Source organism: Pteronotus mesoamericanus, unplaced genomic scaffold (genome assembly GCF_021234165.1).
Source record: "Pteronotus mesoamericanus isolate MK-2021 breed Mesoamerican mustached bat unplaced genomic scaffold, CSHL_Meso_final contig_130, whole genome shotgun sequence".
NCBI lineage: Eukaryota > Metazoa > Chordata > Mammalia > Chiroptera > Mormoopidae > Pteronotus > Pteronotus mesoamericanus.
The window spans coordinates 3,127,572-3,138,927 of NW_026555060.1; the positions used below are offsets into that span (position 1 = coordinate 3,127,572).

The 11,356-nt window shown below is 36.4% G+C and overlaps 1 pseudogene; it reads left to right on the top strand.

Moving 5' to 3' along the window:
• The first annotated feature begins 8,811 nt into the window (after nt 1–8,811).
• On the top strand, nt 8,812–9,500 carry LOC129083836 (ras-related protein Rab-13-like; annotated as a pseudogene).
• Nucleotides 9,501–11,356: the final 1,856 nt, after the last annotated feature.

Genomic DNA, 11,356 nt, shown 5'->3' on the forward strand with positions numbered 1-11,356 from the left:
AAAAATTCAACACAGACACACACACACACAGGGAAAATTCCATGTGCAGATGAAGGTGTAGATGGAAGTGGTACTTGTACAAGCCAAAGAAAGGCAAAGATTGCCAGCAAACTGACAGAAGTGAGGTGAAAGGAGTGGAACAGATTTTGTTTCACTGCCCTCAGAATGAGCGAGCCCTGACAACAACTTGATCTTGTACTTGCAGCCTCTGGGCCCATGAAGCAATAAACTTCTGTTGTTTAAGCCACTCAGCTGTGATGCTGTGTTACAGCAGACCTATCAAATGAATACAGATTATATTAAAAGTCAGTAGAAAATCCTGTAGTGATAGGCAGTGCCGTGTTCTTGTTATGGTGGAGTTAGGTGAACAGTGCATAGTCCTTCTTTTCAGAGAATCTGATATTGCAACATTTTATAATAAAGATATTAGATGGAAATTCTCACAATATATGGAAAAGGAGTATTGAAAAATTTTAACAACACAAGCTTGTTTTAAAACTCATATAGTATTAAATCCTTGTTCTACCACTGCATAGCCATGTAGGTTTAGACAAATAATCTGAGATTCTGTTTCTTCACTCTTGAAAAGAGTAGATGTTACCTATGGCATAGAGTTATAATAAAAATTATAAAACATTATAAGTGAATGACACACGAATAATAATTAATAAAGGGTAATTATTTAAAATGTATAATCCTAAACTATATGAAAGACTTCAAATCCTAAAGATGTAAATTTTCCTAAATTGATTTATAGCTTCAATACCTCAACCAAAATTTTAACTGGGATTTCATGGACCTTGATGAATTGAATCTAAAATTGATATAAAAATGGGTCCAAGATAACCAAGATACTTATAAAGGAAAAGGAGGGTAAACTTGCCATACTGGGTCTCAAGAATTACTACAAGCCTATAGCAGTTAAGACAGCATGGCGCTGGCAAGTACAGTGAGAGACAAGTAGACCAATGGAACAGACAAGAGAGCTCAGAAATAGACTCCTACAGGTAAGGAACATGGACACATTACAAAGGCAGTCCTGGAAATCAGTGAGGAAATGAAGGACTATTCACTATATCAAGACAAAATAAGTAATTTATTTATTTTAAAAACTTAAAGTGGCCCCTTACCTCACAGCATGAACACACACACACACACACACACACACACGCGCGCGCGCGCACACACACATCCGAGTGTAATCTTCAAAACTCTAGGAAGAAACTATAAGTGAATGTCTTTTTGACCTTGGGACAGGAAAAGATTTTAAAAATAAATTGTAAAAAGCACTATCCAATAATGAATAGCTATGCTCTCAGAATGGAAACTTCCCACCTAAAATACAATTCTTTTGCCCCAAACCATTTCAGTTTACATCTTTTGTAGTGAAATCTACTAAACTCATTAAGTTAGGTAAAGAAAACAATGTATGAATGTAGAAATATTTAGTTAGAAACTTGTTTTGTAAGCAATTTCAGAAGATTTTGTATTTCTATGAATGAAGATTCTGACCTACTGACTGTGAAATCATGAAAGAAGATGAGCAATTGTTCTCTCAGCATTTTTATCTATATAGATTAAGGTATTAATCACATAAGAGCATTAAATGTTATAGAGTAGATGTATAATTTTTATTTTCAACTGAGTTGACTTACAAAGTCATTAATAAGAGAATTCAAAAATTGCTTGTTGGCCTGACATCTCCGGGTAACTCTTGTTATCAGATTCTCAAGTGCATTTTGCTTCCGGAGAATAAGTTCACTGATGGAAGATTAAATTATGTATAAGGAGCTGCTCAGCACTAGCTGGTGGACTGGTTTTTCTCTTTGGGACAAAACAGATACTCAGAAAAGGAAGGGAAGGTACTTATCTATACATAGATGGCTCGCTTAAGGTCTTCTCAATTCTAGACCCTTCCTGTTCAGACACTTGGTTCTGATTAAATATCAGCCCCAGATTTTACACACACACACACACACACACACACACACACACACACACACACTCACAAATGGGCACACTCAGTTGACAGTGGAAAAACGCTGTGTGTACCAACAACACCTAGCCACATTTGTGGGTGTGAACATTCCATGAGGTGTTCAACAAATCCCACAGTTAGACTGAAGTAGGTGGTTATAAGTGACAAATATGCTGAGTGAGGGAAAACCACCTTGCAATCATGTTATATTAAGATTAAATAATTTTATTCATTATATAAAAATGATACTCCTGAGTATCAGCCCCAAGTATTTTGAAATTTTTTAGAACCACTGTTTCTTATATATGCTTAATGTCATGACCCAGGAAGGATAGGCCAAAGAATTTTAAGATAGGGAATTGACCCTCAGGGGTAATGAATGTACCAATGAAGCATTAATATAAATTTCTGGTGTTTTCTTTCTTTAAAGTATAATTAAAAGTTTGGTTAGCTCACTCTTCTTACTCCCTTTCATATCCTCTGTCAGAGAAGATGTTAATTGATCCTGTTTTAGAGGTAAGATGGAGACTTCTGAGACAGCTGATCTGTGAAAAATGTGATCTATGCAACTGTAATGCTTGAGTTAAAAAATTTAGTGTTCAGAGAACTTGATATAAAATGATTTTTTATTGGAAAGCATTCTTTCTGAGGTGGAAAATTAAATGTTCTGTAGAGTCATTAAATTTTATTTTGTAAAACAGGAAATTTAGTGAAGAAATATAAATATGCCTAATATAATTATGGCAAAAAAATCAGAATGTTATTGTGACAATGAGCCTTACTTTAAACTAGTAATCCTGCTTTTCAGGATAACTCCTTTTCTTGTCTATAGGAGCATTCTGATTCGAAAAAGTAGGAAAGGACCTGATTTAGAAAGAAAAGCTTATTTAGTATAAACTTAATTACAGATAATAAACAAATTATCATCCTATCAAAACTTACCAACATCATGCCAAAAAATAGGAGTGGTTATTAGAAGGCTAGAAGTTTTATATATTAAAACTGAAAGATTTTTTTCCTTTGCTTTAAGTTATTTCTAGCTAGAGACAAGGGAGCCTAAATAACATAGCCTCCAATTGCCATATTTTTAAGAAAAAGTTAACCTTAAGCTAAAATTACGAGTTGAAAATCTTTCCCTTTGAGAATCTTTTATTACTAGAACTTTTAAATGAAAAAAAAATTGTGGCTGATTTTATTCTCTACTATTCAAAATCAGGTTACAAGTATGAAACATTAATTAGTGGAACTGTTACTGAACAAAAGTGGATTTTGGCTGCCTGTTGTCACCCACAGGCAAATTCCAGAGGTAGAAGATGGTGGGGAAGAAAAGAGGTCTTTATTAAAATGTTGCACAACTTGGGAAGATGTAGACTCCCGGTCTCCAGGCTCATCTCTTCCACAAAACACAAGCAAAACCCAGCTGTTCCCAAAAAGGCCAAAGGCTAAAACAATAACCAGAATTCCTGGCACGCAAGAGCTGAGCAGGTGGCTCTCCATCTTTAGGCGCCCTCCTGGGGCCTGTGGGTGCTATTCACCACGTAGCTTCCAGGACCAGCTGATTCTGTGAATGCACCAGCCAGCACAATCTGCATGGTGGATTCCCAAGGAAGACAGAGCGTTCCTCCCTTCCCTTAGTTTATATTTTTAACTTTTGTAAAATTTTTAATATTTTTAGTAAGTGCTCAATGAATGTTACTTATTAAATTTACTTATTTTTATTTAATCTTTATTACATTTTTCCCATTATGATTTAGTACCTTTATAACCCTCTCCCTCAGTAACTTTTAAAAGTTCTAAATAATACTGTAATCTTAGAATATTTTATACTGTGATTATTATAGCTAATATAGATTGCTTACTCTGTGCTAGACATTGTGCTAAGGATTCTATCTTCATAGTAACCCTATAAAGTAAGTACTATTATTTTATAATTTAGCAAATGAAAATACTGAAACACAGAGAAGTGATATAATGTGCCCATTTTTATATGACTAGGATGTTACAGAACTGAGATTCAAAGCTAGAAACTATGAGTTTGGCCCAGAGCCTACCTTGCTCTCTTAAACATGATGCTACACTGCTTCTCTATGAGATGATTAGGTAGGTAGAGAAATACAGTGAGGTTTATTAGAATAGGTTAAGAGAACATATATGTAATATTTGAGGAGTAAGGCTTGAGATTCAAGATAGAAGTAAAATAAGTAGTAAAACTTTTTTTTACTAACTTTCAGTGAAATTAGCATATCTAAATGGTCTAACAAATTAATTTTAAACTCAAGGAAGGTCTTATTCTTCTACAATTAGTATTCAAAATATATCACAAAGTACAATATATCAGTGAGAAAGACAAACAATCCAATAGAAAACTGAACAAGAGTATTAAAAAGTATTTGGCAATATGTAGTTGAAATTGAAGATGTTCAAATCTTACCCTTCTGAGTATCCATCCTAGACAAATTCTCAACCATGCACATAACAAGTGATTTAAGGATGCTCATGAAATACTGTTGTGTTGGTAATAGCAGGATGTGGAGACAACTACTGTCTCTAAGTAGTCAAACTGATAAATGATCCTATGATAAAAAACTAAAATGAAACAACTCAGTTTAATTGGATTAACATGGGCAAGATTTTAAAATAGACTTTGGATTAAAAAAATAGCATATTCAACAGGGACAAGAGGGAAGGAGGGAGGCAGGGCAGAGAAAAGGAAGGGAAGGGGAAAGTCTAGGAACATATAGCAAGGACTCATGGACAAAACCAAAGGGGAAGAGCTGAGGGAGGGAAGGAGGGAGGGGGCAAGGGAAAGTGGTCGGGGGGGAGGCAGAGACAAATGTATTTGAAAAAATAAATTAAAATAAAAAAAAGAATAAAGTAACTCCTCCATGTTTTGAAAAAAAATAGCATATTCAGTACACTGCCATTCTTTAACATATAAATACCACCAAATAGTTGCATTGCATCTATTATTTATAGAAACATGCATGCGTAGTAAAGGTTTAAAACATTAATGAAACTGACACTATCATTCTGGGATTTGGGCTATGAAGAGGGAAAATGACTGATGAGTAAGGCTTCAGGATGTATATATTTTTTAAATTAAAAAAAGAAAACCCTGAAGAACCATATGATCTCACCTGTAAGTAGAACCTAATCAACAAAACAAACAAGCAACACTGAAAATATAACCAGCAACATTGAAAGAAAAAAGAAACCAACAGAAATGAGAGGGAAGGAGGGAAGCGGGTAATGGGGAAAGGGAGGGGAAGGGTCAAGTGAAGGAACATGTGTAAAGGACCCATGGACACAGCCAAAGTGGGGGAGGATTGAGGGAGGGAGGTGTGGATGGGTAGGGCAGGAGAGAGTGGTGGCAGGTAAATGGAGACAAATGTATTTGAACACTAAAAATAAATTTAAGTGCCCTATATATCAGTTTAAGTATGAATCAAACTTGTCAAAAAAAAAAACTGAAGAAAAAAACAACAAAATGTAACCACTCCTTAATCTCAGAGGTAGATAGATAGGTAAGTGCCATATGCATATATGTATTACTTTTTTATAAAAAGGTTTTATAATTGAATGTAAAAGGGCTTAATATGTTTATGGAATTTTTCTCTTAAAGAGACGGGAATTGAAATATTTCCTTCATCAGAAATCCCTTTCAGCTTTTATTTGTCAAACTTCCTTCTTCCTTGTCATGGGGATTAGTAACCTCAAACCATATTTACTTGTGGTTTCATTCTGAAAAAGAAAAATTGACTGGTTTAGAAGTCTTCTACTAACCTAGATTCTAAACTAGCATTTCAAAAAGGAAAATATTTTCTGGCAGAGCTGCAGGGAAAAGCCAAAATATTTTGATGTTGACATAACTCTGGTGAAATCCCACAAAGGTCACCAAGTCTATGATCCTTCACAGTGTTGCCAGTGTGAGCCTTGCAGCTATTAGGTCTCATTCATCGCTTGGTGTAGGTCTTGGGAGCAGAGTGGAAACATTCTGAGAAGATGAATGATATTGTTCCAGGATTAATACTTAATGCATTGTTTTTACTTGTTGTCAAAGTTTTACTTGTTGTCAAAGTTTTACTTTTAGAGAATATTTCAATGAAAATGTATGATTTTTACATATATAATAAAAGATACCTAACCTGTATTATTTGAAGTCCTTGTAATCCAAAGAAATGCTTCCTGAAAATTATTTTTCAATATATAAAATGTATATTTGATATATTGGGTTGGCCAAAAATTCTGTTTAGTTTTTTTCCATAAAATAAAAGACACATTTTTTATTTTTACCAATAACTTTATTGATTTGAATATTTTGAGTATGTTGGCTATCTCCTGTGTGGTATAACATTGATTGTTCTCAATTAATGTCTCGATTTGATTGCTATCAACTTCAACTGGTCTACCTGACCATGGAGCATCGTCCAGTGAGAAATCTCTAGCATGAAACTTCACAAACAACTTTCGACCATTTGATCAGTCACAGCACTTTCTCCATACACTGCACACATCTCTTTTGCATTTCAGTTGCTTTTTTACCTTTCTAGAAATAATAAAACATAATATGCTGATATGCATATTCTCTCCCATCTTCAATATTTAAAAGGCTACACAAAAATTCACCAATTTTGATAAGTTTTTTTAAATGACCTCTGATATGACACAATACAATCTAACAAAATTATTTTGAATGAAGTTGAAGAAAATTAAGCACTACCAGAGCCATTACAGAAATAGCCAAGCAAACATTTTGGCCAACCCAATATTTTACATAAAATCTCTAGAAGTTGGATGTAGTTGATGTTGTTAACTACTCCAGTAAATCATTATAAATATGATTCAAAATACAGCATTGCTTGACAATATGTTTTAAATCACTAGAGAAACATGAAAAACATACTACTTTTCCTTTTGGATATACTTAATTTTAAGTACATAATACATGTTGAGCCAAAAAAATAAAACCTTTTAAACTTAAGAGAGAAAAGGTCACAGATGGTGACAGTTTTATATTTTTTATATTTTAAATTTATAAAATGTTATTATATTTACTAAATACTTTTTAAAATTAACCTTTTTATTTTTGCTTCACACAGTGTCATTTATCTTTAAAATATGACAAGTCTAAGAACCTTTTAAAATTATTTTATTTGGTTCTTTTTAAAAAGATTTTATTTATTTACTTTGAAGGAGAGGGGATGGGAGGGAGAAAGAGGAGAGAAATATCAGTGTGCAAGAGATATATCAAAGATTTGCCTCTTGCATGGCTCCAGCTGGAGACCTGACCTGGAACCCAGACATGTGCCTTGACTGGGAATCAAACCTATTTTATTTGTCTTGGTTGGGTAGCTCAGTTGGTTGGAGTGTCATTTTCTACACCGAAGGATTGCGGGTTTGATTCCCCATCGGGGCACACACCTAGGTGGTAGGTTTGATCTCCAGTTGGGGCATGCGTGGACAGCAACCCATCTGTTTCTCTCTCACATGGATTTCTCTTTCTCTCTCTCAAATGAATAAAAAGCATATCCTCTGGTGAGGGCAAATAAATAAATAAAATTATTTTACTCAAATCATGTTTTTCAGAAGAGGAGTCTCTGCATTAGTCATATTTGAAAAATTTGCATGTCATTGGTGAGCCTCACTTGCTGGAAGGGAAATTTTGATAGGTTTGGTGTCATCTGAGTCTCAGAAACAACAAATGATGAAGCAAAGTGGTAGGAAACGCCCCACAGTCTATGGGTGACTGAGTGAATGAATCAACTAAGGATACTGTAGCATTGTCAACAGGAGTCTTGTGTCTATAAATCTCTTGAAATTGTTAGTGGAGTAACAGATGGAATCTGGACAATGCTCATGGCTCCAAAAGAGTGTTGGCTTCCTTCTCCACATTCAAGACCTGAAATTTTGAAGTGAAGATGGCATTTTGTTTCTCAGCTGTGACAAATCCTAGAAATTACCATATTGGCATGCTATTTGAATAAGGGTATGAAAAAGCAGACAGATCCAGATATGCTCTCTTACATACAGTAAAAATCATCTCTTTTAAAGCTTTGATTTTCAATCTTTTTCATCTCATGGAACATATAAACTAATTACTAAACATCTGGGGCACACTATTACATTTTTTGCAGATTGGACCAAAAATAGTTATAATTTTGATTTACAAAAAAACCAAAAAGTAATTACCTAGCCTTTTTGCTCTAAAGTGACTTTTACAAAAATTAGGTGTCTGTACTTGTATACAAGGATTTCTCGTACCAAGAGACACATCTTACCCATCAGACACAACCTTGTTATGTGTGACATGGCCAGTAAGATGCAACTCTATTATATGACCTATATATCTATGGTTCAAGACAGGGTATTCACGCTAATGCCTGTCATTGTGTTGGTTGTTGTCATTTTTTTTTTTTTACTTGACAATCTAAGAGAAAAGAGGGCAGTGCCCCCGACTAAATAGTCAGGTATTGCATGTTTTAAAACTTCTTGTAGCACACCAGTTGAAAATCTCTGTTTTATGGTAGTGTTTGATGAATTTTGATAAAGATATCAACCCATCTAGCCACTAATGATCTTGAACATCTTTTCATGTGTTAATTGGCCAGTTATATACTTTTTCCTATTATTTACCTATACAAAACTTTCCCCTATTTATTATTAAATGATTTGTCTTCTTATTAAGGAGTTGTATGCTATATAGTTTGATCATGAATTTCATAAGATATACATATATACATATATATGTGTGTGTGTGTGTGTGTGTGTTTTAAAGGTTACTGGTTAAGAATTCAGTTCCTGCGACCCCTCCCCATACTCCCTAAGTGTCTGACATGGCTAAAGCCTATGACCGCCTCTTCAAGTTGCTGCTGCTTCAGGACTTGGGGATGGGCAAGGCTTGTCTGATCATTTGCCTTGGTAGAAGACAACTTCAGCAACTCTTACATCTCCACCATCAGAATTGATTTCAAGACCTGCACTGTGCATACAGAGGGGGAGAAGATCAAACTGCAAGTCTGGGACACAGCTGGCCAAGCACCATCCACGATGATAACTATTGCCCACTGTGACTGAGCCATGAATCACTTAGAGGACAGCAGGAAGCCTAAACAGGGAGTATGGCCCAAGGCTCCATTGTGAACCCTGCCGTTCTCCAGGGCATTATTCTAGTATACAACATCACAGATGAGAGATCCTTTGAGAATATTCAGAACTGGATGAAGAGCATCAAAAAGAATGCCTCAGCTGGTGTGGAGCACCTCCTGCTGGAGAACAATGTGATATGGAGGCCAAGAGGAAGGTACAGAAGCAGCAGGCAGGCAAGTTGGCTCAGAAGCATGGAATCTGATTTTTTGAGACTAGTGCTAAATCCAGTATGAATGTGGATGAGGCTTTCAGTTCCCTGGCATGGAACATCTTGCTCAAGCCAGGATGCCAGAGATCAGGGAAACAGCAGCAACCTCTCCAGCAATGACTGAAAACTTGTGACTAAAAGAACACCAACAAGTGCTCCTTGGGTTGAGGTCTCCTTTGTGCCTCCCCACCTTAAATCTGGAGGATGAACCTGAGGGAGGCAGGGCTGAGGGGTTGTGTGGGGGAGAAATAGCAGGTAGGGCTTAGCGAAGTATAAATGGGTAGGTGGTGAACGAATGGGGAGAAAATAGAGAAGAAAAAAAAGGAAGCAAGAGAAGGGGAGAGAAAAAAAAGAAAGGAAGCAGAATAAAGAAGGAAGAAGCAAGAAGGGAAGAAATCGAGGAAGTGAAAAAAGGTGAGAAAGAGGTAGGAAAAGGGGGAGGGAAAAAGGAAGGACAGATAGCCCTGGGCCACAGACCTTTCGTGGGTTTTCAGGGCAAGCATAAATGTAAATATATAATTTGAAAGAATAAAGCTGGCCTCATTTGCTATTGTGGCACCATTTGCTGAGCAGGTTTATGACCTTATTAATCATGACTGCCATTTTACTCTTCTGTTCCCAGGACTGGAAATTACTGAAAAGCTAGAACTCATCATGACTGATTAACTTCCACCCCATCCCTGCCCCCAACAGCCGCAGGCAAAAGATAACATTGGAGTAAACTGCAACTTACGCAATTAACCAAAACCTTTGGTTTTACAATACCTCTTACAGTCCAGGGCCATACAACAGCAACACCCCTCCCCCACCTTTTTATAACCCATTTATAATCCAGGAAAAGCGCAGAGCCTCCACCCCTCACTGCTGATGTATCTCTTTACACCACGGTGCTCTCCTCTCCTGGAGAGTGAATAAAAACTTTACTCTCTGCACTTTCTTCTCTTTGCGAATTCTTTCACAGCCTGTGTCACCAACCACCATGATGTAATTGATTTATTCTGTTATTGGATCAGGTCTTAGGGTCATGTGAGAGGCTGGCTCAGAACTACCCTCAGAAAGTTTGGTCTTATTCTGCCACTCTCTATGGTCTTTCGCAGTATTAGAGGCCACCATTTGCACAAATTCCCTAGTCTGGGTACCTTTTATCATTGTCAGGATTGCTTTCTACTCATAAACTTAATATGTATGTCTACGGTGATAAGGTCACCTGTATCTGGCTGGGTTCCCATGATGCCAGGACTAGTCCTAAGCTTTCTCCCTTCACCACTATTTAACTGACAAGGGAAACAGCAGAGTAGAGATTCTCTGAACTTGAAGGTGTGCACCTATTCTTTCTAATTTGGGTTTAGATGGTGGTTTGGGGCAGAGCCTTCTCCAGGAGATGGCAGGACTTTATTTTTTTTTAAAGAAGGACTCTTTTGCACCTCCCCAGGGGAATAATAGCCCTAGTCTGGGGGAAATAACAGGGCCTAGCATTTGTTATTCAGTGATATTGGCAAGCATCTTTGATTCTGCCAGAAATCTATTTAGGTGGCTGGTAGGCATTATTATCTGCTTTTACAGATAAGGAAAATGAGATGCAAAAAAAGGTTAATTTTATTCATTAATATCTGCCAAGCACAGCAGTCAAGGTAACAGAGCCTTTGGGTGGAACTAACAAGATGGACAAGCAAATTTTAACAGAAACAGCCCCTCACTACTGAATATGAAGAGACAAAAGTTTGGCATGCAAAAGAAGTCCACCACCAAAAAAGTCAGGTTCAAAACACAGTTCCCTTAGTATACATAATATCCTTTCACTATTACACAATATTTTTTGAAACAGTGAAATTATTTCACAGACTTGATCTTTTATTTGGATAATGAAAATGTCATATTTAGTTTAGACAAAATACTGTTAGAAGTTTTTTAATTCATGGATGCGATGTTCAAGGTGTTTAAGAAATCCCCAAGCCTGCAGTGTAGAAGTCGACACACAGCCCTGGAGTCAGCCGCAAAGCCTTCTTTTGCTGCTGGTTCTGTTG